The sequence below is a fragment of the Pleurodeles waltl genome, chromosome 4_2 (genome assembly GCF_031143425.1).
Source record: "Pleurodeles waltl isolate 20211129_DDA chromosome 4_2, aPleWal1.hap1.20221129, whole genome shotgun sequence".
Taxonomy (NCBI): domain Eukaryota; kingdom Metazoa; phylum Chordata; class Amphibia; order Caudata; family Salamandridae; genus Pleurodeles; species Pleurodeles waltl.
In genome coordinates this window covers 738,280,103-738,307,660 of record NC_090443.1, presented here as the reverse complement: position 1 = coordinate 738,307,660, position 27,558 = coordinate 738,280,103, and the positions used below count along the sequence as shown (strand labels likewise).

At 43.7% G+C, this 27,558-nt stretch overlaps 1 protein-coding gene across 3 annotated transcripts in view; it reads left to right on the top strand.

Moving 5' to 3' along the window:
• Positions 1-5,752: 5,752 nt before the first annotated feature.
• The window catches only part of EVI5 (ecotropic viral integration site 5), a 776,910-nt gene continuing 755,104 nt past the window's right edge, over positions 5,753-27,558 (top strand). For all 3 annotated transcript variants that reach the window (XM_069232361.1, XM_069232360.1, XM_069232359.1), the window contains exon 1: positions 5,753-5,972. The gene's annotated coding sequence lies outside the window, so the exon portion shown is untranslated. The remainder of the gene's footprint in view (positions 5,973-27,558) is intronic.

Below are 27,558 nucleotides of genomic sequence, written 5' to 3'. Positions count from 1 at the left end.
AACAAACAAGTAGTCACAGTAATACACCAATCACCAACAGGGTGACCCTATAATACGTATCTTGACTGAGAGCAGCCCTGTTTTCTTATGCGAGCTTAAAAGGTAATAAACAGTGGAATAATAGAACAACATATACATAATGCCATGAACACTGACAAAAGTTCTTGAATAACAGTCAAAAGTCCAGAGATAGAACGTGGAAGATCTTGAACCCTGGGATCCTGAAACTTGGAATCGAACGCTGCAAGTAAGGCGGGTACCAGAAACGTGGCGGTAAACGTGGAAATCCTTAATAGGAAGTTTGTGGAGTCATTGAAGATGCTGCTAGGAGGGAACAAAAATAATAAGCATTAGAATTTGTAGAGGTGGGATAATACTTGCCTCTGTATCTATAATAAAATTAAGACTTTCCTTCATAAATTTACTAGGGAAATCTACATTTTATGACAAGACCGGAGGCTCCTATTATGCTATTTTAAAGCAAATCAATAACATCTAGAACAGGTTTGCAATAAAACACTCTGAACACATTATCATTAGACCAGTCAGCCGATCTGAGAATGTCCTCCAGACAGGAGCCAGCCCAAAAAGCTTTGGAAGCCATAGCTCCCCTAGCGGAATGGGCCCCAAAAGCGAATGTATCAATACCTGCCAAATTCATAATCCATCTGACCCAACGAGCTAGAGTAGGAGAGGATACAGGATTGAAAGGTTTCCTGAAAGATATCAGGAGTTGGGACGCGGAAGAAGTTCTCAAATCGGCTGTCTGATGCTCATAGACCTTTAAACACTGGCCAGCGCATAATTTACGGTGGTCTGGGAAATAAGGATAAAAGACTGAGGAAAGACCAGTTTTTGTACGTCTGTGAACATTGAATAGAACACCTGTTGGGGTAAAATAATGTGCTGTAATGTCTAGTGCTCTAACATTAGAAAGACGTTTAAAAGAAACAAGGCATAACAACATGGTCAGCTTGGCCGATAATTTTTTGAGAGGTAGCAACTCATTGTCTGGCCAAGATGAAAACAAATTAAAGACAACATTTACATCCCATATTGAACTGTATTTAGGCTTAGGAGGATTAGAAAACGTTACTCCCTTTAATAGGCGACACACTAAAGGATTCTCTCCAATTGATTTTCCGTGGCTGTAAATGTGTGAAGAAGATATAGCAGACCTATATGAATTAATAGTACGATAAGTCTTACCTTTGCCAGCTTCTGCTGCAAGAAAATTGACTATGAAAGTTACATCTGCTGTAACAGGATAAATGTGTTTTCCCAAACACCAGCTATGCCAGAGAGACCAAGCTGATCTATACACCTTTTTTGTTCCTGGAGTCCAGGAAAGGTCGATGAGGTTTAAAGCCTCTGTCGAAATAGAAGGGAAAGAGTGTGATTCCCCGATATTTTCCATACAGAAAGGGTTAGGAGATTGTCTAGGATGAGGGGGTGAGGAAGACCGAGGGGACTGGAGAGTAGATCCGGAAAGGAGGGGATAAGAAACAGGGGTTCGATTGATAGTTCCAGAAGAGTGGGAAACCACACTTGAGACTGCCAAAAGGGAGCAAGGAGGACCAATGTAGCTTGTTGACGATGAACCTGCGCTAACAGACGTGCAATCATTATGAAAGGAGGGAAGGCATAGTTGAGGGAGGTTGACCAATCCTGAGAAACAGCATCGAAGGCTAATGCCGAGGGATCCAGGCGCCAGCTGAAAAACTGTGGAAGTTGCGCGTTGAGGCGGGAAGCGAAAAGATCTACACGAAAAGGCCCCCATCTGCGGAAGATGGATTGGAAGATGTTGTGATGAAGTTTCCAGTCGCTTGAGTCTCGAAAATGACAAGATTGCCAATCTGCTGCCGTATTGAGATCGCCTGGTAAGTATTCTGCTTGGACTGAAATTTTGTTTTGAAGACAAAAATCCCCAAACCCTTTTGCTAATTCCGCTAAAGGTTTGGACTTTGTTCCTCCTAAATGGTTTATGTAACGAACCGCTGAAATATTGTCCTTTCTGAGCAGAACTGAACAACAAACTCTGTCTCTTGCAAGACTTTTGATTGCAAAGGACCCGGCAAGCATCTCTAAACAATTTAGGTGCAACTTGGACTCCTCTAGAGACCATGTGCCTCCAGTCGAGATTGGACCACACCGGGCTCCCCAACCCAGCAGACTTGCATCTGATTCTAATACAAGATCTGGGGCTGATGCGAAGGTAGTCCTGCCGTTCCAAGCGTCTAAATGGTCTTTCCACCATTGCAGCTCTGTACGTGAGTCCTTATCTAGGGTAACGGGATCCAAATAAACCAACCCTCTTTGAAGATGACGAATCTTTAGTCTTTAGAGAGCTCGATAATGTAATGGGCCTGGAAAGATGGCCTGACTTGAAGAGGATAGAAGGCCTACTATTCTTGCTACGGATCTGATGGAAAGGCGAGAACTGCGTAAAGTCTGAAGAATTTCTGACTTGATAGACTTTATTTTTGCTGATGGAAGAAGAAGTATGGCAGACACGGAATCCACTAGGAAACCTAAGAACTCAGTTCTTTGGACTGGAATCAGGGAAGATTTCTCGTCGTTGATAATGAAGCCTGGATCTGAGAGAAGCGAAGAGGTTAAATGAACGTGATAGAGAAGAGTAGAGTGATTTTGGTTCATAAGGAGGATGTCATCTAGGTAGATAATTAGTCTGACTCCCTGAGCTCTGAGGGAGGCTACCACTGGTTTCATAAGTTTTGTGAAACACCAAGGGGTGGAAGATAGGCCGAAAGGAAGGGACAAAAAATTATATATTTGACCGTGCCATTGGAACTGCAAAAACTTTCTTGAAGTTGGATGCATAGGCACAGTGAGATAAGCATCCTGGAGATGTAAACGAACCATCCAATCGCCTTGAAGAAGAGAGTCTCTGAGATGTAAGATGGTTTCCATCTTGAAGTGACGGTAAACTACAAATTGGTTGAAGAATTTGAGATTGATCACAGGACGCATCTTCTTGTTTTTCTTTTGGACTAGAAAAACTGAACTGACAAATCCCGAAGGATCGAGAGAACAAGGGACGATAGCTTGCTTTTGGAGAAGTGATTGAATTTCCATGGAAATCATGTTTTCCATTTAAGACGAGAACTGGGGCGGATGAGGGAAGTTTGCCTGAAAAGGCTCTGAGTAAAGCTCTATAGTGTAACCCTGAACTGTGTTCAAAACCCAAGGGTCTGCTGTGAGGGACTGTCATTTTGGAAGGAACAAAGCAAGGAGCCCTCCCACCGGAATAGTAATGGAATGACTTACCGGATTGGGAAGAGAAACTTGAGCATCTGTTGCCCCTGCTCCTGAATCCTCGGTTCTTCTGGGGGTAAAACTGAGGTTTGTGTTCCTGGTAAGAGCTGGCGTAGGCACCACGGGAACCTTGGTTACTGTACGATCTGCCGGCAAAGCGGTTCCTGCTTCTGCCGGCCCCGGAGAAAACCCGACTGGAATACACCTTTTTTAAAGATTGTTGGGCTTTGCCCAGAGAAGCGAATGTGGCCACGTATTTACTGAGTTCTTTAATGAACGAGTCTCCAAATAGGCAACCTTCCGCTTTGACCCCCGGGTCTGAGGTTGCCAAACTGACGAGCTTAGGATCCAGCTTAAGAAACAATCCTTTCCTACGTTCGTGGTTTATAGCGCAATTAGTGTTTCCTAATAAGCAAACGGCCTGTTGCACCCACAAAGATAATTCAACAGGATCAAGGACGGCATTATCCAAACGGGCTGCTTCTGCCATATCAAAAATACAGGCCAAGGGGCCCACCACATCCAAAACCTTATCCTGGCAGGTAGACCAGGCCTTGTCCACTCCTTTTCGAGGGTCCTTTCCGAATTTGGAAAAAAAGGTAATGAGGGAAGTGTCTATAATAGGAGTAGTTGTAATCTTTGAAGGAAGGGAAGGACGGGGACACTCTGACCTGAGCTTTGACCTGACCTGTTTGTCAAGGGGGGAATGTAATCTGGAGGTCAGATATTCTGCCACATGATCCGCAGGTAACCACTCGGTAGAGAGTGGGTGCTGAATGTCGTTGTGATCAAACATGGGTTCACCCTCAGTGTCAAAAACTCTGCTTGCTTTAGAACCCAAAAGGGCTTGCTTTTTCGCTTTTTTAGGAGGAGGAGAAGACGAGACAGAGTCTCTGTTATCTTTGTCGGAAAAATCTGAATCCGGGTAATTATCATGCGCATCATCAGTGTCCAAAATCTTTGAAATGACTATGGGCGTAATGTGTTTTGTTTTGGATGCGCATTTTTTTTAAAGATTGTTTTGACAGTATCCCCTCCCTTAAGGGATGCTTTTGAGGAACCGCGTCCTCTGCCTTGTGTGAGGAATCCTCACCACTCAAAAGCGTTGTTTTATTATTCTTTAAAATTCCCCAACACTTTCTGCTTTCCCCCGCAGAGTGGGCCAACATCGTCTTGGACATTAATTGTACAACTGAATTTTCTAATGTCTTAGATAATTTATCAATAGAAGTAGAGACTGCTTGTTCCACTGAAGATTGAATAAAATCATTAAGATTTTCTTTAATCATTTCTTCCTTCTCCGTGGCAGCATGAGAAAATGAGGAACTATCCATAATCAAGGAGTATTTATAGCTAAAAAACTGAATAAAGCAGAGAGTGGTAATGATAGCGTTAAATTTGCCTCGGGCAGCCGGAGAGGGACTAAACTCCGCATATGGGAGGGGAAAAGGCACCAGGAAATGAATGGAGAGCGATAGGCAGCACAGCAGAAGCCAATGGAAGGTCCGGCTGATGAAAACCAGAGCCGGCAGCCAGAAGAAGCAGGAAACTTCTTTGTTGAGGTGAGGAGCTCAAAAGCAAACACAGACTCTTCACCGCGATCGCCGAAGTAAAATGGCGGTAGCGCTGAAGAGCAAGCAGAAAACAAACGTTTAACGGAGCGCGCGCGCGGTGGGAAAAAATGCGGCTACAAGCTGACTCAGAAGGGGAAACGAAGTGTGATGATATAACGCGCGTAGACACACGGAAACAAGCGAGTAACTGCCAATAAACTATAAACAATGGAAATAATTTACAATATAGTGAATGAAAAAAATACGTATCTTGACTGCGAGCAGCAACAAAAGAGGGCTGTTCTCAGTCAAGATAGGTAGGGTCACCCTGTTGGTGATTGGTGTATTATTGTGACTACTTTGTTTCCATTGGCCAATTTTTCGTTGCCTAATGGGAATTGTAGTTCTTGACTGCAGCTGCTGTTACAATAAACAAGAAAAGAAAAGCATAATAGGAGCCTCCGTCTTGTCATAAAATTTGCCATTTTAAAATGCAGGCCAACATAACCATAGCCGATGTAAACGTAAATGAACATAGGTTTTCTCTACAAATATCATTTGCAGGTCTATACGTTAATAATGAACTGTTAAGGCAAAGCATTTAATAAAAAACTTTCCAATCTTTGAATCTCTTTTTGTCATATTTAGCCTGCAGAGTTTGTCAAAGCATAAATTTAAACCTTTCAACCAATGCCTTTTAAAAGAAAGGTCATCATCACAACACGAGTTTGAGACATATGAAAACGGCCCGGTTTTCGTCGAGATATTTGTCCAATAAGGAATAAATCTGTAATTAAATGAGAGCAGTGTGTGGAACAGAAACAGGGGAGAACAATCAGAAACACCAAACATGGCTGCCAAGTGTTCCCACGGCGGTGCCCTTTAAGGTCTGTGCTCATGCGCACCATGCTTTCTCGTCTGACGTCGCCAATCTGACTGTAGCAGCAGCTGGATCCAGTACCAGTTTTGAGGCCGAGCGGAGAAGGGTTGTGTACCTCTGCTCCTTACCGGGACAAGCGAGGACAGCGTCGGTCGCTGGAGCTCGCAGTCACACGTCTTCCACTCGCCTGTTAGGCGGCCTCGCCGAGAGCCGGATGGGATTTTAGGTTTGATCCCCTAGCATCTGCCTGACACATCTCCAAGGTAGGCGCTCCCTGCTTTTTACCCAGGGTAAACATTGCTGGGGGAATCTGGTGCTGTCTACCACCCATGGGGAGGGAGGTCAAGATGGACCCTGAACCCTGAGATGCTGCAGGCTTGTGAGGGGCCCCTGGCTTTTCCCTGGGAGAATGGCAAAGAAGGTTGTATCGGAATTACCCTCCTGCTCTCAGCTTCCCTCGCTAGCAAGCAAACTTCCTGCTGAGAGGCTGAGCTGTGCAAACCCAGCCTGGGAAGTGAATAGTGGGTGTGCTGAGGAAGGACCAGACTGTGACTGCTCAAGCCCTCTCCAGTTGATAAACAGCACGAACCTGCCAATTCAGTGCGACTAGATGGACCTGCCTCTCTAATTAATTCTTCTACTTTTATTTTCTCTTTTCGTTCATTATTAATTGTGGTTTTGTCGTTCTCGAAACCTATGCATCTTTTCTTCTTCGCAATGACTATAAGAGTTATCTTCCCCGCGTCAAGTCTCAGAGGTCTGACAGGACTTTAGCAGGAATCCCGATCCTAGGGAAATGATTTCCCTATTGCTGATTGTGACCACCCCGATAGCAACATTACATTATCCTGCAACATAACATTAATATTTACTTCAGTAGACCCACCTAAAACTGCACGCCAGCCCCTAAATATTATATCCTAATTTGATGCAATGGGAGATCATTTATGACTTGGACAAATTGTGTAATGGATGACCGTAACCTTTTTTGTTTGTGAAACAACCTGAACAATCCGACAGTTACAGTGATTGTTAGGCAAATAAGAGAAGCTTGTTGGTGCGGAGAATGGTGCGTTTGCTTAAGACACTGATGAGCTTTGTTTGACACACAGCAATCTTAATAAGGTTTCTTTTTTTCTCTCAAAATATTGCACAGGTCTCTTTCATTTTTTGTGTATAGAGATGTGTAGAATACATACCTTCCATTTTGCGGTGTAATTGCCTTCTGTAGAAATATCCATAAGCTTATCAGTGCGATCAGTTATGTTATACCAAATGTGGCTAGTCCGTCGGTTGCGAAATGTAATTGCGGGTGTGGGCAAATTACAGTTTTCATAGAAAATAAAATGTGTAGAAAGATGGTGCTTGATGTAGGTAGGCAACATGCGTTCTCTTACCTTCTTCCTGTGGTTTGGGATAGCATTTCTGCAATCGGTTTACATTGTATGTAATCACATATTGATTCCTTTTCAGTTTGATATTTGTGGACACTGAAAAAAGTGTGATGTGGAGGTGAGCTTTTCCTCCCCACTAACTTTGTTCACTGAACAAGTGCCACATCCCTGTGCGATTTAATGCTGTGCTTTAAACTTTGTATTATAATAACGCACGCCATGCAAAAATTACTAGAGTGGCTAAATCGTAACCAGAATTTCTTTTGGCTCTAAACACTTTGTATCGAATGGTTAAAATAAAGGGCAAGAACAGGATTTCCTCTAAGGTGAATTGGATGTCGTGTAGTATATCACAGTACTTGATGTATTCATCACAAAAATAATTACATTTGCTGAAGCCGAAGAGTGAAATATTTTAATGTCTCTGAAATGTAGGTAATACGCTGTAACGCTCAATAAGTACTCCATATAGCCTTAGGGTAGTTAAAATTAAATCGGGGCCAAGGTTTGAGGCAGGGCATCTGATAAAGAATGCTTGGTCTTCCAGTTTGAGTATCGGTCACTGGGGATTTCAGGAAGACGACCGTGTTAGCTGTGATTTAAGTGCTGGGGGAGGGGTGCCCCTTAGGCTTGAACCATTGTCCCAGCTCGAAGGCCTCTCTTGAAACATTAGTTAAAACAAAGCTTGGGGGAACCCCGTTTAATTGGTTGAAAATATAGGCAGAACGTGTTGCTGAAAGCATGTACCACGTTTTTTAATTGAAAATTGATTTGCTAGGTGCAACACATGCTACACAGTTACACTCATATTTACTTTACTTAATTTGTCAATTTATGTTCTCTTACGTATATAAACAACTGGAGTTACAACATGTACGTTTCATGGTATGGTATGAATTGGGACTCCATGGGCTCGAAAATAATGTACCCTAACGTGGCTCTGTTAGCTTCGGTAATTTAATTTAGCACCTTATAGGAACGTGCAGTGTGGATGGTATTTAAACTGATTGATTTAGGGAGGTCCTGCCCCTCCTACTGAACTGAAGAGTGATTGTATATGTAAATGTAGCCTTGTGTGTGTTTACATGGATTGGGGACACGGTTTTGAGACTTCTAGCAGACAGCCGATGGCGACTTTATTTATCTATTGATGTCACTTACGTGTACCATAGCCAAAGTTTATCGAAATGTGGAAAAGATGAATTCTGAAACGGAACAAAGTGCCCAAGTTTTATATAGTACCTTTAGCAAATGCCGTTCATTTTCGTTTCGTGTATCCATATTTGGAATACTAATTTATAGACCTATCTGGGGCATTTTGTGGTAATGGCTGGTCCAGTATTACAGTATTCTGTTAAAAGAAAAAAGGGCTCAACCCAGTCACCCTAGTATTAGGGCAGTACAATTGATAAAGAGAACAATGGTCCCTAAGTGGAAAGTGTCACCCTCAACTTCCTTGGTAAACATATATAACCATCGGAGTGTTTGGTTTTGGCAAAGAAGATCACTTTTATAAATTAATTAAAAAAAAATATATATTTATTTGTTTATTTATATTTTATAAGAAGGAAAAAACAAAGTAAAACTTATTTTTTTAGACATTATACGGTAATGAGGTCCTCTCAACAATACAAAGGTGCAGTGAAAGTGAGATGGGTGAGTTTCAATTGCGCAAGTACTAAACAAGAAAACATATTTACAAAGATTGTGACTGGAGTGGATACACTTGTTAAATTACACTCTGAAACAGAGTAACATGTTCCAAATCCAATTAAAACTATTCCACTGGTATTATGTCAAAGTTTCAATCCCATAAAAATTACTTATAAAGGTTCCTCATCAGGATGAAGAGAGACAATTGGAAGCACCCAAGAGTAGAGGTACTCCTGTGTCTGAGTGGTGTTGAGGGGCAGAGTGTCATGGAGTGTTGTGGAGCGGAGTGTCATAGGGTAGACTGTCATAGAGTGGAGTAAAGTGTCATAGAGTGGAGTAGCATGGAGTGTCATGGAATGGAGTGGCCTAGAGTGGAGTGTCGTGGGGTAGCGTAGGTTGCAGTATAATGTGGGGAAGTGGAGTGGCATAGAATGGGGTGGTGGAGGGGGCTGGAGTATGTGTGGTGTGGTAGCGCACTGCCATTACAGACAACACATTTCCAATTGAAATCGCCATTAAATTTGCACAGACCTACAGCTTTACCTAGTGGATTTATTAGTTTTGATCGTATTAAAGTATTTTTCAACCACAGTTCAGAATTAGAACAAAATGTACTTAATTTGTGCCTACCTTTTTTCCACAGTTCATTTACAGACATTTAAATTGTGTTGTGGGCTAGAAAAAAGCCTTTCCTTTCACTCCCCCACACTGAGAGATCAACCCTCCCAATTCTAAGTCAGAGAAAGAACAGTAAACACCAAATTCCTTCAGAAGACAAAGCCTAGCATTTTACCTCTGTCTTTAAATGCTCAGCAAATGTGAAAAGAGAGGAACACAATTTAAAGGACTGTTTACAGAAGATAGTAGTGTAAGGAAATGTGGGTTACAAACCACAGATCCAATGGTAAGAAGTGGGCAGAATGCATTTCTAGGTCAGCTTTCAAAATGCCCCCAAGAAGTCTCTGCAAAATAGACCTGTGCAAGATGAGACTTCCCCCTACCACATATGTCATTTGAATAGGAATTTGCCTGGCTCCTTCCAACCTCAATTTGAGGAAAGAGCTGAAGATAACTTTCTTCAAATATCATTCCATATCTGTGTAATTCCAGATCATCACAATACCATTTCATCTGCCACTAGATATATACCCTACTCCCCTTCCCTTCCTTTGCCTAATAGCCCGCTCCCCTCACGACTCCAAATGCTCCACATCTCTGTATATGTATGCCTGAAAGGATGTTTGGATCCGAATAGGGAAAATTAACCCACAAAGTGTTTGGAGCACTGTACAAAGCAGGGAAACATTTGAGAAGTGGTTGAAAGGGTTTGCCTTCAAAGGACAGCTCCAAAATGCTCCCCTGTTTTGTACAGTGCTATGATGCTTTGTTGCTTGACTTGTGCTATTCAGATTCACACACATACTTACAGACATACATATCAAGAGACATGAGGGGTGTTTTGGCTACCCATTTCACAATTCTGATAATTTACAGAAGGTGTTTGGTTTTACAAGGACACCTTAGCAGGCAGCCCATAGTAATTATGGGAAATGTTAGTTGTATTCTAGAGGTATTGAAAATCCCTTGTTTACTGCGTGAGATGTCAAATCACTGACTCCAATCTCCTTTTCATTATAGATCTACAATTTTTGGAAGGGATTTCAGTCTTGTGGTATTTTTTGTTTTCATACCTGTATGTCTGCTGAGCTGTATTTTTAGAAGACCTGGGGCTGCATTACAGCTATAGCACACTGTCCCACACACCAGTCTGCCTTCAGTAGATGTGGTGACCTAGCCTCCATTTCAGAGGAGAGCAGAGATCTACCTACAGTAGAGTACAGTGACAGACTGCATCAGCCTTTAGGGGATGCCTTGCAGGTTCATGGGATCCCCTCAAAAAAGGCACCCTGTGGGTGCAGTGACTGTGCGCCACCTCTTTGTTGCACAGTCATTGCAGTGCTTGATGTCCTTTTAGCCTCAGTGTCCACGATATGGAACAATCAGAAAGGCAAATGATTCCTTAGTTTGCATAGAGCCTTGCCCCATAAAATCTAAATGTGCTGTGGCGTGATGCCTGTAACAGGAGGGGCTGCACCAGCATCTGTTGTCCTTCACTACTGTACCGCAGGGCACAAAAAGCAGCTGGGACTGTCTCTTGTGCCCCTGTGGCACTGTGTGTAGTATGGCCTCTGGCGTTCAATTTGAAGTTGTTTGCTCAATAATGTAAATGGCAAGATACTGCTTCACAGATCCTTTACGACAGCAGCGTGTTCACAGTAATAAGATTGTTAGTGAACAAAAAAACTTCTACTAAGAGCACATTGAAAATTGTTCGAATCTTTTGAGAGCAGTGGGTGCTGATGCTCAGTCATCATTCATACTTTCTCAAGAAGTGAAGCAACTGGACACCTATTTTGTACCTGAAAGTAACCTGGACCTTAACTATCAATAATTCCGTTCTGTATTCCATTTTAGATTTTATTAATAGTATGTATACCATATACTTAATTATTAGGCTTTCACCGTTATCCCTTTTAATACAAGGGTTTGCTGTGTCATCACTTGTGTGTTTTTTTTTTTTTTTTTTTTTTAACGTTCAGTACAGCATCAAAAATGGTGTCAGCCCACTTCGTCCACTGGGACTGATGGCTTTTTGCTCTTTCACAAGGATTGCTTTGACACTTAAAATTATTTTGTCAGTGCTAGGGACAACTATGGCAATATGTGTTTTTGAGACTAAAAAATTGTTTGGCTTTAGGCCAGTGTTTTTTTTTTTTTGTATTTTTATTTTTAAATATTGTTGATGGCCTGACAGCTCATTCAACAATAACAGTTGACAAAACAAACATTGAAAAAGCTAAAAGGCTTTCAGCCAACGCCAGACCAACTGTTTTTACCAGTGCTCGTTATTTTAAAGTTGTTTGTGCTAGGAGTGACGTCCCTCTGATTTGAAGTGCTTATCAAGTGTTTGGCGTCTGCAGTTTCTACTCATTAGCCAGAATAGCTGATAGATTTCCCAGGGACGTATGGGAGAATGCTGGTTTAAGAGTTAGATCAAGATCATGTGTCCCAGCATTGGTGTCCATCCCAAACATTTCAAAAGCCAGGGATTCGAATTTACTGACTCTATATATATAATCCAAGCGTGTCCTGTTATTCTTCCTGTGCTTGCCTGACGAGGTGGGTGCTCAAACAGTGGGCACAGGACCTATTCTAATTATGCTTCACATAAGATTCAAACGATGGCACTCCATGCAGTTTGCTGTCCTTTATTTATGTCAGGAATTCCATATCAATTCAAAACCTCAAGGAATCGCAGGTTTAGGGCGACGCATTTCAACCATCACGGTCTTCCTCCTGGCCCTCCAAGTGTTCAAGTTATGTGACCCATCTTACTCTTTAAATAACCACTAGTCTAATTAATAGACATAGAAGAAATCTCTCTTTTTTTTTTTTTTTTTCTTTCCTTTTTCTTTGTGTCCCATATGCATTGCTCCTCTATATGAATTATACATTTCTAATTACCTAATTCATCTATTCATCTCTGATGGGCATCATTGCCCCTCCCAACCTCAAAATTAACCTATAGAACAATACGTCATTATTTATACCGTTCCTTGTCTCCCTTTTAGGAGGAGTCACCACATGACTTCACTAACTGAATTAAAACTATAAAACTAAAAAACTACCAATTTGTATAACACTAATCCAATTCTCCCTTTACTGGATATTGTGCACTCATCCAATATGGACATGAAGTTCTTCATCCTTGTTCAATCCCCACGGGAAACGACAATTCAATCGAATAATGTATTCTGATTCCATCTTCCTCAATTGTTTCTCTCTGTCGCCCCCCCCCCGATGGTACCCACTACCCTATCAATCCCAAAGAATCTCATCTCATCTAATTTCCCATCATGTACTAAGTTACAATGGCGCGCCACTGGATATGTAGTATCCTTATTCACTGTCGCTCTCCAATGTTATAAGATACGTTTTTTTAAGAGGGAAAATTGTACTGCCAACATACTGCAACCCACAAGGGCATTCAATGACATAAATGGCAAAATCTGAGGTACAGGTGATAAATTTCTTAATATTCTCCTTCTTTCCCGTCGGTAAAATATACTGTTTCCGATTACTACTATGTCTGCATGCTTTGCATTTGGAACATTTGTAGAACCCCAATTGTGTGTCTAGAAAGGTTCCCTTCTTTTTCTGTACAAAACTGTGTACCAGAATATCTCGCATGGAACTACTTTTTCTGTATGTTATCAGTGGTAGGGGACTGACTAACTGGCCAATCACTTTATCAGCTTTAATTAAATGCCAATATTTGGTCATAATCTTCTTAACCTCCAATGAATATGCATTAAAAGTTGTCACAAATCTCGGGGGACCAGGGTCAGTCTCTTTCTTTTTCGGGACTAAAAGTTTCTCTCTATGAACCTTCCCTGCCTTACGGCATGCCTGCCTCACAATATTGCATGAGTATCCCCTGGATTTGAACCTCTGTATCATTATACCTCGTTCCCTGTCATAACTTTGCCGTGTACTACAATTTCTCTTTGCTTTAAGCAATTCTCCATAGGGAATGCTCCATTTAACACAGGGTGGGTGGTGACTTGCGGCACGTAGGATACTGTTACCGGCTGTGGTTTTCCTGAATAGCCTAGTATGTAGGGTGCCATCTTCTACACTGACCTCTACATCTAAGAATTCCATATTCTGGCTGTGTATTTTATATGAAAACTGTAAATTCAAATCATTATTTGGGAAGGCACTCAAAAAATCATGTAACAGTAATTCTGGACCGTCCCAAATCATAAAAATATCATTGATGTATCGTGTCCAAAAAATGATATGTTGGAACCATTTCAAGTTCCCATCTGCCATTACCCATTGTGTTTCCCACCACCCCATAAACAAACAGGCATAACTTGGAGCAAAGCAGCTCCCCATTGCAGTCCCGGTAGTTTGTTTATACCACTGATCCTCAAATATAAAAAAATTGTTCTCCAAACAAAACCTCAACATATTCTAAAGACTCTCAGAATGTTCCAAAAGTCTAATAGGTTTGTTTCCGAAAAAATGTCTGCATGCTCGAATTCCCTTCTCATGTGGGATGCATGTATACAGTGATACCACATCCATGGTCACCATGATATAATTCGTTTGCCATGGTATGTCCTGTATTTTGGTCAAAAAATCCATAGTATCCCTACAATACGAACTTAGATTCAAAACATACGGACTTAGGAAGTGATCTAAATAGATTGAAGCATTCTCTAAGAGACTGCCTCTTGCTGACACAATAGGTCGCCTAGGAGGGTTATCAAGATCCTTATGTATCTTTGGTAACAGATAAAAGCAAGGTGCCACTGGTTTCCGTACCAATAAAAATCTATGCTCATCCTCAGAAAGCAGGCTTCTGCTGACACTGTCAGACAAAAAATAATGAAACCTATTTATAGATTGTCGGTATGCTGAATCAGTAGATATCTCATAACAAGTAAATTCTAGCAGTTGTCTCTTGACTTCTTTCTGGTATTTACAAAGGTCCAATAAGACAACATTACCCCCCTTGTCTGCTGGTTTGATGACAAAGGATGATGCTTTCTTGAGGGACAGTAATGATGTCCTTTGACCTGGGGTTAAATTCTGCGCAAAAACATTGTTTGTTCTCTTCCACCGTCTAAATAAATCCTATGTTACCGCTTCATGAAAAGCATCAAGGTTGTCATGTGGTAAGATTGGGTTAAATTTGGATTTAGCTTTGAACCCACTGCCACTGGTACTATCTGTATGTAAACCCAGGTCACCTAATAACTCAAAATCAGTTGTCCATGTTTTTGACCTATTTCTAATTCTCTTAAAGCAGCTAGCCCTGCTATATCTCCAACCATTAAACATGAGGTACCATCTGTATTGCCCACTTTCTCTGTCTGTATAGTGCCTGCATCTTTCATTTGAGCAACAATTTTCATCAACTTCAATTTCCTGATTAACAGAAACATGTCAATTCGTGAGTAAGATGGGTCACATGACTTGAACACTTGGAGGGCCAGGAGGAAGACCGTGATGGTTGAAACGCGTCACCCTAAACCTGTGATTCCTTGAGGTTTTGAATTGATATGGAATTCATGACATAAATAAAGGACAGCAAACTGCATGGAGTGCCGTCGTTTGAATCTTATGTGAAGCGCATATATATATATATATATATATATATATATATATATATATGTATGTATTTTTTTTTAATGTAATAAAATGTTCTAAAATGTTCCTGATGAGGGATTCCCTAATCGTGCGAATTTCTGGTGAAGTAGTTGCTGGACTTCTACTAAAATTATACAACCTCCTAAAATGTGTGTCCCCTTGCCTTCGGTAGATTATGATAGCTTTGCTTGCTTGCTTTTAATTCTGTTTGTGAATATCATTGTTGATAGTTAAGGAGCCTTCAGTCTCTGCTTCTTCAGGCTGAAGAAACAAATGAGTAGAGTCTCTTTGGTATTCTATCATTGGTTACCTCAACATGTCTGTATTTGCTCAAATCTTATGTCAATTTGTATCTCCACAATTCCCTTCCCCTCTCCAGTACATCTTGGACTCCCCTTGCTATACAGATCGAAAATCTCACTATGTGACTGAAGCTGCCAGGCTAGCTCTGTGGGTGTAGATGGAAGCAGAACTAAGCAAAACTGAGGCCCTGTCCTGCTGTTCCATTCCTACACCAAGTCTCTGTTCTTCGCATCTTATAGCTAGTGGACATTCTTTCAGATGGCAAGATGCTGATTAGGGTTCCTTTATTGTGGATCGATGCAAATGGAGCCTAGCTGCCTTTCTCAAATCCTTTACTCCTGTACTGTTCTCCACATCACACTGTAGATGTTTGATGAGTTGATTGTAGTTTTACGCCCTAGGAAGGTTGTTGGATTCAGTCTTTACAAATGTATTTCACTATTCTTTCATTATGCAACTCCTTATGGAACAAATTTCTTTTTTCTGCTGTACAATCTTCTATATTTTAAGAGTTGATCACTGAGAAGTTTGCTTACTCAAACTCCAAGGTTTGACCACTGTCAGGAAAACTGAAGTTGATAGCTGAAAGTCAAAGAGCTTGTGGGTGTCAGGCAGTCACAACTCAGTGTACTTACTATTCAGGCTCTTGCTTACCTATTGCTGTACTTAATTTATATATTGGATTCTAACCTTGCCAATACATACCTCTGCAGCAAACCATGATTTAACCCATCTCCTCCCTCTCGTACAGACTGTGTGTGATCTTGGGCATTTCCAGTACTAAGAACTGCCATGATTAAGCCTCCTCATGTTAAACTCCTCTGTGCATGCTATTCATTTTTTTTAGTTAGGGTGGAATAAGGCACATAAGCTGTGCTGATATTATAACAGGAGCTGGCTGCCTTGGACCAATGACAGACAAGGGACTGATGGAATTTGATGTTGATAACAGTAATTTCAAGTTCATTGCAGAGTGTGCTTACAGAGCGCAGTACGTGTGCACTATTTCTAAGATTGCTCATAGACAGTAATTTCAATTTGATTGCAGAGTGTGGTTAGAGCGCAGTACGTGTGCACTATTTCTAAGCTACACAACTCCTCGCTAGTACTCAGTGGCAGTCTAGCTCATACCATTGAATCATGAGGCTGATCCTTCTGTGGATCCTTGCTTGAGCATCCTTTGCAGTGCTTCAAAAGCTCTAGGCCTAGAAACAAATGCTTGCTGTACTTATTTGAAATATATTTTTACTTCTGTGATGTCCTTTCTCTACCTGTTCCCTCTGCATGAAGGCCATCATTGTTTAAATATTAGGAGGAGGAGAGCAAGCATGTGTGACTTGAAGAGTAGACATTAGTTGTTGTCAAAGAGGTTAGTTTTGTTCCAGTTTGACCTTAGTGGCTTAAAGTAGAGCCCTAATCTATTTTTTTTTTTAACTGCCAGATTTCTAAGGCTGAACGTGTGAAGTCAATAATGGAGGTCTTCAAGACAGAGTAACATTAAATACCTTTTATCAGTTTGTTCTCTAGTACAGCTAAAACCAACATGTTTCATGACTTTAAAATTTTAAGGACTCTTCATCAGGGCGTGAAGAATATTTTTTTGGTTACATAAAGAAATATATAATTACGAAAATGGACCATTAACAAATTGATTACTAATGGTTAAGGAAGGAGAAGACCTATGCAAAAAATATAAAGAAAACTTATTTAAATTAAAACACTTCTATAAATGACTCATAAAAACAATTCCAAGTGTAACAAATACACATGTGGAAATACAAGTATTACAATTTATGTGTAAACCAATGTAATATGAGTTTGATACTGTCAACAAAGATTACAATATGTGGCCAGTAAATTGTGTCACCCGTTGTTGCAATAGTCTGAAAATGTGGCCTGTAGTTATGTTCTTTTGGTATGTCACATAATTAACTGTATCATTAACACACATCTTATGTGGACACAAAATTGGTTTATCATAGTTGTGAATTAAATCTAATTTTAAATGAACAGGTTTTTAAGTAATGGGCCAGCAGTGCCTTGAGATATTTCAGCAGTGATCTACAGGTTTGTTATAGGAATTACTGGACGTGTTACGAGTAAATAGATGAAAGGATGGTTAGTACACAATGAGACTGCTAACTAAATTGTGAATTAGTGGACAACATAATGAACCCTAACAACTTGTAAGAAACAGTCTTTTGCATAGTGCAGCTTAACTGGGTCATCCAAAGACCAGGCATGAGTAGTAGTTTTGTTAAACAAAAGTTGGAGTAGAGAAAATATAATGATCCCCATGCAATTAAGTGATAATTATAAATGCATATAAAGAAATAAGACATAATGGATACATTCTGATTGTCGACAGTGGCAATGAGTTAGGTGAGAAATGGTGAGATTTAGTGTACAGGAGAACGTTTCAATGGGCTTTAGATAAAGTGACAATTTAACTGTTTAAATGCAATAGGAATCCAGGAAGACAATTTAAAACCCATTTGTTAGATTCTGTTGAATTATGGGGGGAATGTAATAGATAAGAGTGGTAATCTGAATGTGGTGCTAAATGACACCAGTAGGTGGAGATGGAGGTCCCCTACTACTGTAGGTGTCACTTGAACCACTGCATGATTTTCTGAAGTAATCAAGGAACAGTTTGGCACAATGCGGAGGAGTTACAAATAGTGTCTTGGAGGATACCTGAAAAGTACACAAATAGTAGACAAGGCAAAACATTTTTTAGAAATGATGGACTGGAATGGAGCAAAGATTCAAGAGATGGCAGTGTTAAGTTGGGGAAGAGGTTTGATGGACTTATTTGAGATTCAAGGCTTGCACAGCATAACTGGCAGTAATTTAGTAGTCTCTGCCAAATGGCAATATTGCAGATCGATTTTGCCAAGGCTCCATCTTGCCTCTCATATGCACGTTGCGTATGTATGTGGTGATCTGGAATAAGTAAGAGTTCTATGTTAGATATAGTGTTCCAAAATTCTTGCTGTAGGTTAGTGTCTCTCAAACAGCGGCAAAACTGTATAAAATGATTTGAAAATTAATTTAGAGGAGAACAGGTTAAAAGAGAAAAAAAGAAAAATATTGGGGTTATAATTTCGTTTCTCATCCAAAGGGGAAAATGTATTGTGAAAGAGAGAAGAAAATAAACAAGCATTTTCAATGCAACGGGTCTCGCATTAGGTAGAGCTGTTAGCATTGTAAAGCAAAAAAAAAAAACACTATGTAAAATGCAGCGCCATCGTGCTGCGTGGAAAATAAACAGATAAAGCAGCCCAGACTCCAGGCTGAAAAAAATCGAGCCTTGTATGTTTTTGGTACTTCACCGGTGCTGTGTAAGTGGGCTAAACACTGGAAATGGCATGACGTATGTATGCCTTTCACAAATGAAAGCAAGCGGATTTTAAAAGGCAAGCCCACGAACCAATGTAAGTGACTGACGTGGCATGGGTATGGTTTGAAGCCCAAACAGAGATTGCAGAATGGACGGAGCACTTTGTGCTCGCCCATAAAAATCAAAGGTCTGATGTTTCAAACTACGGATAAATGGATTAGAGCCTTGTTGTTCAGCGATGAGCCACTATGGAATGTGATCTTGACCAAGAAACAAAGCTATATCATGGACAAAGTGTCCTAAACATACTAGTGTTTTTTAATAGTGTCTCAATATTGAGCATGTATTTTTCAGTTAATACAGTGTTATCCAAATTAATGGAACAACAGCAAAAGAGGTGGAGCCTAACTAATGACATTCAGCAGAAAACAATAAAACTAAGGAATGTAGTGAAAGATTGGGTGTATGCACCCAAATAGAATTAATGTGATAGATGAATAATAAAAATGACTAGGTGTTCATTTGTGGGTGTTGAACCCTAGAAGATCGAATAATTGCCTTACGGTCACGTGCCTGGTGCTACTAGGCAAAGGTGATAGAGTCTAAATAATGTGGGCTGAATAGGCTATGGACTACAAGTGATATTACTGTTGTAGTGATGTGATTCTGTAACACAGTTGCAATCTCCATAAAGTTATTAAATTTAGGATCCTATACAGTTATTATAAGAGTACATAAGGTAAATGTAACTGGTGGTGGATCAGTTGCAGTTCTGTTCTAAGATAAAGGAGCTATCTGAGAAATAGGACATTAAGAATGTTAAGATTGTTATTAGGAACAGCAAGGATATATCACTGTTATTATATTTGTGGACTCAGATTGATGAAATGATATAAATAATTATTAAGGATCTAGAAAATTAGATAGAATATGGAGTTCATCATCTATGCTAAACCCATAGATAGATAGATGATTTTTAAACTTGTAAATCCAAAAGTCTTCTGTATTTCTCCACCGTTGCGCTCTGTCACCACCACATCCGTGTTTTTTTATGGTGTACATGGCTATCAATTTAATATGATCGATTTCATATTTAGAGTCTGAAATGTGTATACACATGGGTATTGTCCATCAAACTTCCTAAATTCTCTGAGGCGTTCCTTCAAACGTTCTTTAAAAACTCTTTTGCTGAATCCACATGGATATAAACATAAGTGATAATAATTTAAATTCAGTATGTGGTGTTGCAATTTGAAGCAAAGTGATGATGTAAATACAGCATGTGATTTTTGCAATTTGAAAAGCCACTGATGGGCTACTTATGTTGTTTCAGTACATCCCTAAAAGGAGTGTTGCTTATCTAGTGTCAGGGCAGCAGTGACGGTTACAATAGTTATGCTCCTGATTGGAGATTTAGAATATTTAAAAGTATCACTCGGGCACAAAGAAGTATTTAGAGGCGTTACCTTTCTGAAATTTATAGCTGGTTTGTCAGTAATATGTTTGGATTCATCTTTGTCTAAGCTACAGGTAGCTGACGAAGAGTCTGAATGATTTTGGATACTTAGGATCGCCAACCTCGGGTGCACATATCATGTAGCGGCTCTTTGTAGAGTTTGTAGACCTCAGTAGCCCAATAGAGTACAGTTAAGAATCTGCCTGGTTCAACTCTGCTAAAGAATTTGCGCTCACAAGGCATCCAAAGCATTTCATTCTAATTAGAAGGAGAAAATAATCGTTTTCCTGTCCTGCATTTATGTTATTGATAACCTTCTTTTTTTATTTGTATTGCAGTTCATCATATGGCATATGCTTTGTTTCATATGCATATTTATTCTAAAACCAATATCTAGGACTCCACCACTTTGTTTTTACTTTTTGATTTTTTTCCTCCTCTAAAGATAGGAGAAGGGCATTTTTGGAGTAGTTTTGCTTTATTTCCACATTATAAGTTGTTTGTCACATAGTCTTCTAAATAACATTAGAGGTCAGACCATGTAATGCATTTTTAGTGTCCCTTAGATGGTTTGTGTCTTTTTTAAACCGGACATTAGCCAAATTATTTTGATTTTCTAAAACTATTTATATAATAATATATGTACTACCATCAGCCAAATGTCTGTTATTATGACATTCATGTTTCACTTCAACCCACTGCATCAGACAGCATATAGCATGCAGCAGTGGGTCAGCCCACTTCAGATTTTGGCTAATGTCACTGTGAGTAACAGAATTATGCCATTTCCCAAGGAAAGTCTGTTTTTCTTTCTTGGATTGCTGATGGTTTCACATCTTTGCCATCAATACTTTTCTGCAAAAGCCATGATTTAAAAAGAAAAAAAAAGTAATAAGCATTGTCAAAGGCTGGCAGCCAATGCAGACCTGTTGGCTTTGCCAATGCAAGTGCCATTTCGAATAAAGTGACTAAAGTACCAGGAAGTTAGTTCCCCACTGCTAACTCAAAAAGACTAAGGTGGTCATTACAACCCTGGCGGTCGGTGTTAAAGAGGCAGTAAAACCGGCAACAGGGCAGTGGTTAAAAAAAAAAAAATGGAATCACGACTGTGGCGGAAACCGCCAACATAGACAGCCACCTTAACACTCCGACCGCCACGGCGGTACAAACAAACACCGTGGCGGTAACCGGCAACAGACAGGCGGAACACAATGTACCCCCCACAGTATAACAACAGGCGAATCCGCCACCTTTTCCGGGGCGGATTCACCGCGAAGAAAAACACGGCGGAAACAGGAATTGGAAGAGAAAACGCACACCTCTACACACCCCACGAGGAACCAGGACGCCATGGAACCGGAACTCCAGATTCTCCCTGCCTTTGTCTTCCTGCTCCTCCACCAGGAGCACGAACGCCAGCGGCGATGACCACAGTGAGTACTGCACCTACGACACAGGGGAGGGGGAAGGGAAAAAGAGTGGCACACACACGCAACACCCCCACCCACACCCCCACCTTCACCCACTACAACACACACACTAATACATATTGATACATTACAGTTACACCCCCCCCAACCCCCCGGAAGAATGCAAATACAAAAGGAAACGATTTGAACATTTGTAATCTATTATAATCCAGCACTCAAAAATATATATACACTACAAACAAATATATACACAAAGAATACAAGTCCAGGTATTACACCATTAAAGTCCGTGGACCACTGGGCCCAAAATACATGGGCTAGGCCCACACTCAATACCCAATCAAAATGGAGAGAACACTGCAGGAGCATCAGATAGAAATAAAACAGGCACCTCAGGGGGAAGGGAAGGGAGGGCACCTCAGCTGGATGAGTGCACAACGCCAGATCCACGAGGGGGCTCAATGCCCACTGCTGTATCCTGGGGAGTGCAAAGCCACAGTCTCACAAGTCTCTCCAGTGGGTGGGTTGGCCACTGCTTTATCCTGGGGAGTGCAAGGCCACAGTCTCTCAAGTCTTTCCAGTGGGTGGGTTGCCCACTGCTTTATCCTGGGGAGTGCAAAGCCACAGTCTCACAAGCCTCTTCAGTGCGTGGTTTACCCACTGCTTTATCCTGGGGAGTGCAAAGCCACAGTCTCTCAAGTGGATAACAGTCTCCACTGGTTCTGGAGGGGGCTTTGTGCCCAGAGTGCTTCGTCCTGCCAAGGACAGAGGTAGTGGATGTCTTTCTCCACTGGTTCTGGAGGGGGCTTTGTGTCCAGAGTGCTTCATCCTGCCAAGGACTGAGGTAGTGGATGTCTTTCTCCACTGGTTCTGGAGGGGGCTTTGTGCCCAGAGTGCTTCATCCTGCCAAGGACAGAGGTAGTATGTCTTTCTCCACTGGTTCTGGAGGGGGCTTTGTGCCCAGAGTGCTTCATCATGCCAAGGACAGAGGTAGTGGATGTCTTTCTCCACTGGTTCTGGAGGGGGCTTTGTGCCCAGAGTGCTACAACCTGCTCGAGGCGGGCTCAGTAGCGTCTGAGCTTTCTGTGCTCATTGGCCTGCGGTGCTGGTGGCGGCGGTGTCCTTGGCAGCGGTGCTGGTGGCGGCGGTGTCCTTGGCAGCGGTGCTGGTGGCGGCGGTGTCCTGTGAAGTGGTGCTAGTGGCGGCGGTGTCCTTGGCAGCGGTGCTGGTGGCGGTCTTGTCCGCCGTGCAGGTTTGCGGCGACTTGACTTTCTTTCTGTGCCCCTTCACCACCTTGGATGGTGGTGCAGCTGTCTTCCCACTCCCAATTATACTCCTGGGAGAGCCTTTAGTGCCAGATGTGTTGCCTTTCTCCCGCTGGGCAGTGGCCATCTTTTTATGCTTCTGAGGTGGGGGAGTGTCCGTGGTCTGGCTCCTTGGCACACTGGCTGTCCTGCTGCTTGGCGCACTCCTGAAGCCGGTTACTGCTGGCACCACTGTTCCTGGTGATGTGGTGGCTGAGGTGCTGGGTTGGGACCTGGAAATGCGGGCCCTAGGGGACTGAAGGGGTGGGGGACACACTGGGACGGATAGATGGAGGGGGTTCGGGAGTGGAGGAAGAGGTAGTGGGTGTAGGAGGTGTTGGTTTGCTGACTTTGGGTGAAGGTGCATGGGCTGGAGGCTGTCGTGAGGTGGATGTCTGTTGGGTGGGTGTGTGGCTGCGTTTGTGTACCTTGGGAGGTGGACTCACAGACACACTGGGAGAGGACACGGGATGTGTGAATGGTAGTGGGGTGGTGAGTGCACATGAACGGGGTGTGGTGATGGGTGTGCTGGTGATGGACGTAGTGGCTGAAGATGTAGTGCATGCAGGTGTGAGTGGAGACGAGACAGGGAGGGAGGAGGGAGACGAGGAGGAGGGGGACACAGTAGAGGCAGTGGATGTTTGTATGTGTACATGGGTATGATGCTTGCGTGAGTGCCTGTGGGATGTGTGGTGCTTATGTTTGCCAGAGCTTCCCTTGTGTGTTGAGGTGTGTGCATGCTGGTCTGATGATGTGCTTGGGATAGGCTGAGGTACAGGGGATTGGGGCTGGGTGGAGGAAGTTGGAGGGGGGAGGCTGGACACAAGGACAATGGCTGCCATCAGTGCTGAGGCCAGAGTCTGAAAAGCTCGCTGTTGGGCTGCCTGACCAGAATGAATGCCCTCCAGGTACGCATTGGTCTGTTGCAACTGCCTCTCTACACCCCTGATGGCATTCAAAATGGTAGACTGCCCAACAGTGAGGGATCTGACGAGGTCAATGGCCTCCTCACTGAGGGCAGCAGGGCTGACTGGGGCAGGGGCTGAGGTGCCTGGGGCGAAGGAGATGCCCACCGTCCTGGGTGAGCTGCCACAGGGCACACGCTGAGGGGCTGCTGGGAGGGCGGTGCTGGTAGGGGGGTGGCAGCTGTACCTGTAGATGCGGGGGGCACAGAGGGGCCCGCCACAGCAAGGGAGCTCCCATCAGAGGAGGAGTCTGTGTCGCTGGTCTCAGCCCCCGTCCCCGCTGTGGGGCTCCCCTCGCCCTCTGTCCCACTGGTGGCTTCAAGACTCCATTGTGTCGCCCCCCCAGGGACATGTGGGATGCAGCTCCCTCCTGCTCCGGTGGCACAGCTCATCCGCCAGATGATGCTAATGCACACAAGAACAGGGAGACCACAAAAAGGGGGGGGGACACAGAAGAAAGATGTTCAGTGCATGCAATACCGCTACCGTTGACACTACAAACACAGAAGCCCCCTGCACTACGCCGTGCACTTTGAGTACCCTAATTAATCACAGGGACATGGGTTACAAGGCCTATGCCCGATTGCTGCACACATGGAAGTCACAGGAGCCTGACTAGGTGTAGTTGCCTCTGAACACAGTTGGTGGGGGGGGGGGGTGCCACATGGCTTGCCTTACGAAGGGACCTTGCCTACTAAACACGCCCTGGCCTAGGGGAACCCACAGCCCACCTCCCCCACCCAGACACCTCCAATGCGCGCTGAATCAGCTGAATGAGAGTGTACTCACCCCCTTGTGGCTGCTGTGATGCCCTCCAGCGCCCATCCAACTCCGGCTACGCCACCACCAGGATCCGGAACATCAGGGGGGTCATGGTGCGACAGGCACCCCTCCCACATTGGGAGGCCATCCCCAGCTGGGCCTCCGCCATCTTCTTGCTCCAGCGGCGAATGTCCTCCCATCTTTTCCGGCAGTGGGTGCTCAGTCTGTGGTGGACCCCCAGGGTCCGGACTTCCTTGGCGATGGCACGCCAAACATCCTTCTTCTGGTGGGCGCTGACCTACAGGAATAGTACAGGGGAAAAGGAGAAGATATAACCGTCCGCACCGTCAGTCATTGGCCCGCATCCCTACCCTTGCCATGACGCACATCCACTTACTGTCGTTTCATGCACGCCTCATTCTCCCCCCCCCCCCCCCTCCATCTTCCCTCCACACCACTCCACACAGGCATTGCCCATACAGCATGCTCACCGTGTACTTACCTGTTTGTCTGGAGGACCGTAGAGTAGCGTGTACTGGGGTAGGACCCCATCCACTAGTTTCTCCAACTCCTCCATGCTGAAGGCAGGGGCCCTTTCCCCAGACACATGAGCCATTGTCTCTTCCAGACTGAGGTTACAGCAGCACTTGCAGTGTAGGTCCTCTCCTGTCGAAGATCAGGTATCAAGTGAGGGAACAGAGAGAAAATGGCAGTCACGTCCGCAGCGGTGCGTACCGTCACTGCCGGCGTACATCGTCATTGGCTCCTGGGACCCATAGGGTCCACTGTTAACCAATGCAGGATTGCGCCGCAGTCTTTGACTGCCTACAGTGACGGTGTACAACGCCGGTGCAGTTACCTCATATCCCCTTGTCCCACATTACAGGTCAGGCAGCCGCCATTTCAGGGAGCCACCTGGCATTAATTTTAAATGCGTCACACATATCTAAGCCTTGCATACACAATAAGACAGGTGTATATAGCGGATTTAAAAATTTGTGGAATAAAGTTGTGTTTTCGTACCTCAGTGACTCTCTGCTCGCTGTTCTCCTCCATAGAGCACGTCCGCTGGGGCAGGTGAGGAGATGGCGGCATCCTCCGGTGTACAGACCGCTGGTGGACCTGTTGACAATGGAACAGCGACATGTAATTGTCACCTACAGACTGGACCGTGCCACAGTCCATGAACTTTGTGCCCAGTTGGAGCCAGACTTGATGTCAGCTATCCGCCATCCCACAGGAATCCCCCCCCCCCCCTCTAGTGCAGGTCCTGTCAGTACTCCATTTCCTGGCAAGTGGGTCTTTTCAGAAGACAGTGGCCATAGCATCAGGGATGTCCCAGCCTATGTTCTCCAACGTGTTGTCCAGAGTGTTGTCTACCCTGCTGAAACGCATGCGCAGCTACATCGTTTTTTCCTCCGGTGGAGGATTTTCCTACAGTTAAAGGTGACTTCTATGCCCTGGGACATATCCCCAACATCATTGGTGCCATTGATGGGACATGTGTCCTTGGCCACCCCCTGCCCCCCCGGCAGGAGTGAACAGGTGTACAGAAACCCGGAAGAGTTACCATTCGATGAATGTGCAGATGGTGTGTTTGGCCGACCAGTACATCTCTCATGTGAATGCCAAGTTTCCTGGCTCAGTGCATGATGCTAACATTCTGAGGAATAGTAGGATCCCTTATGTGATGGGGCAACTCCAGAGGCACCGTGTGTGGCTATTAGGTGAGGACATGGACCCTATACAGTGTGACTAGGTGTCTGGGCCTGGGGATATCCCTAAGAGTTAGTGTGTCTCTAACAGATTTCCCTCGACATTTGCAGGTGACTCTGGTTACCCCAACCTGTCATGGCTACTGACCCCAGTGAGGAATCCCAGGACAAGGGCAGAGGAACGCTACAATGAGGCCCATGGGCGAACTAGGAGGGTATATAGAGAGATAGAGAGGCCCTTTGGCCTCCTGAAGGCCTGGTTCAGGTACCTCCATCGGACAGGTGTTTCCCTATTCTACTCACCAAAGAAGGTGTGCCAGATCATCGTGGCGTGCTGTATGCTTCACAACTTGGCTTTGCGACGACAGGTGCCTTTTCTGCAGGAGGATGGTCCAGATGGAAGTCTTGTGGCAGCTGTGGAGCCTGTGGACCGTGAAGACGAGGAAGCAGAAGAAGAGGATATCGACAACAGAAACATGGTGATTCATCAATACTTCCAGTGAGACACAGGTAAGAAGACATCACTGCCTGCTACATCTGATACCCTTGTTCTACCTCTCATCTGTCTGTCACTTTCACCCAGTGTATGGACCCTGAGTTGTCACTTTCCCTTTCAATTTCACAGATGTGGGTCCCACTGTGTGACATCTGCTTTGTTTCCTCATGGACTAGTGCTGTGTCACATAGGTATGTTGACAATACAATGGATATAGCAGTTTTCCACAGTTATTGCAAATACACATTTTCGAAAGCACAGACTGACTGCAGATAGTTTTGTGATTTAAGGGTGTTTACTTAAGTGCTAAATAGTGGAGGGGGTTGTAAAATGGTCAGGGGTGATGGTGGAGGAATGTTCATGGCAGAGTCCAGTCTATTAGTCTCACAGGTGCATTGTCCAAAGGGGCATAGGAAGTGGAGCTGGGGCAGTTTAAGGATAGACAGGGTGACAAAGTGGGACAGAAGGATGACAATCAGGGTGGTCTCATTTCTTTGGCGGGGGTCTTGGCATTGTTCTCTGACTTTGTCCTGGATCTCAGGGACCGCTTGCGGGGTGGTTCTCCCTCTGCAGGGGGTGGGGTGCTGGTGTGGTGGTCCTGTGGCAGTGCCTTCTGTCCACTAGCGCCGGCGGAGGTGGTGGGCAGTTCATCATCCAGGCTAGTGTCCGGGGCCCCTTGTTGTGCCACAGTGTCCCTCCTGGTGTTGACGAGTTCCTTCAGCACCCCTACAATGGCGCCCAGGGTGGTATTGATGGATTTGAGTTCCTCCCTGAACCCCAAATACTGTTCCTCCTCCAGCCGCTAG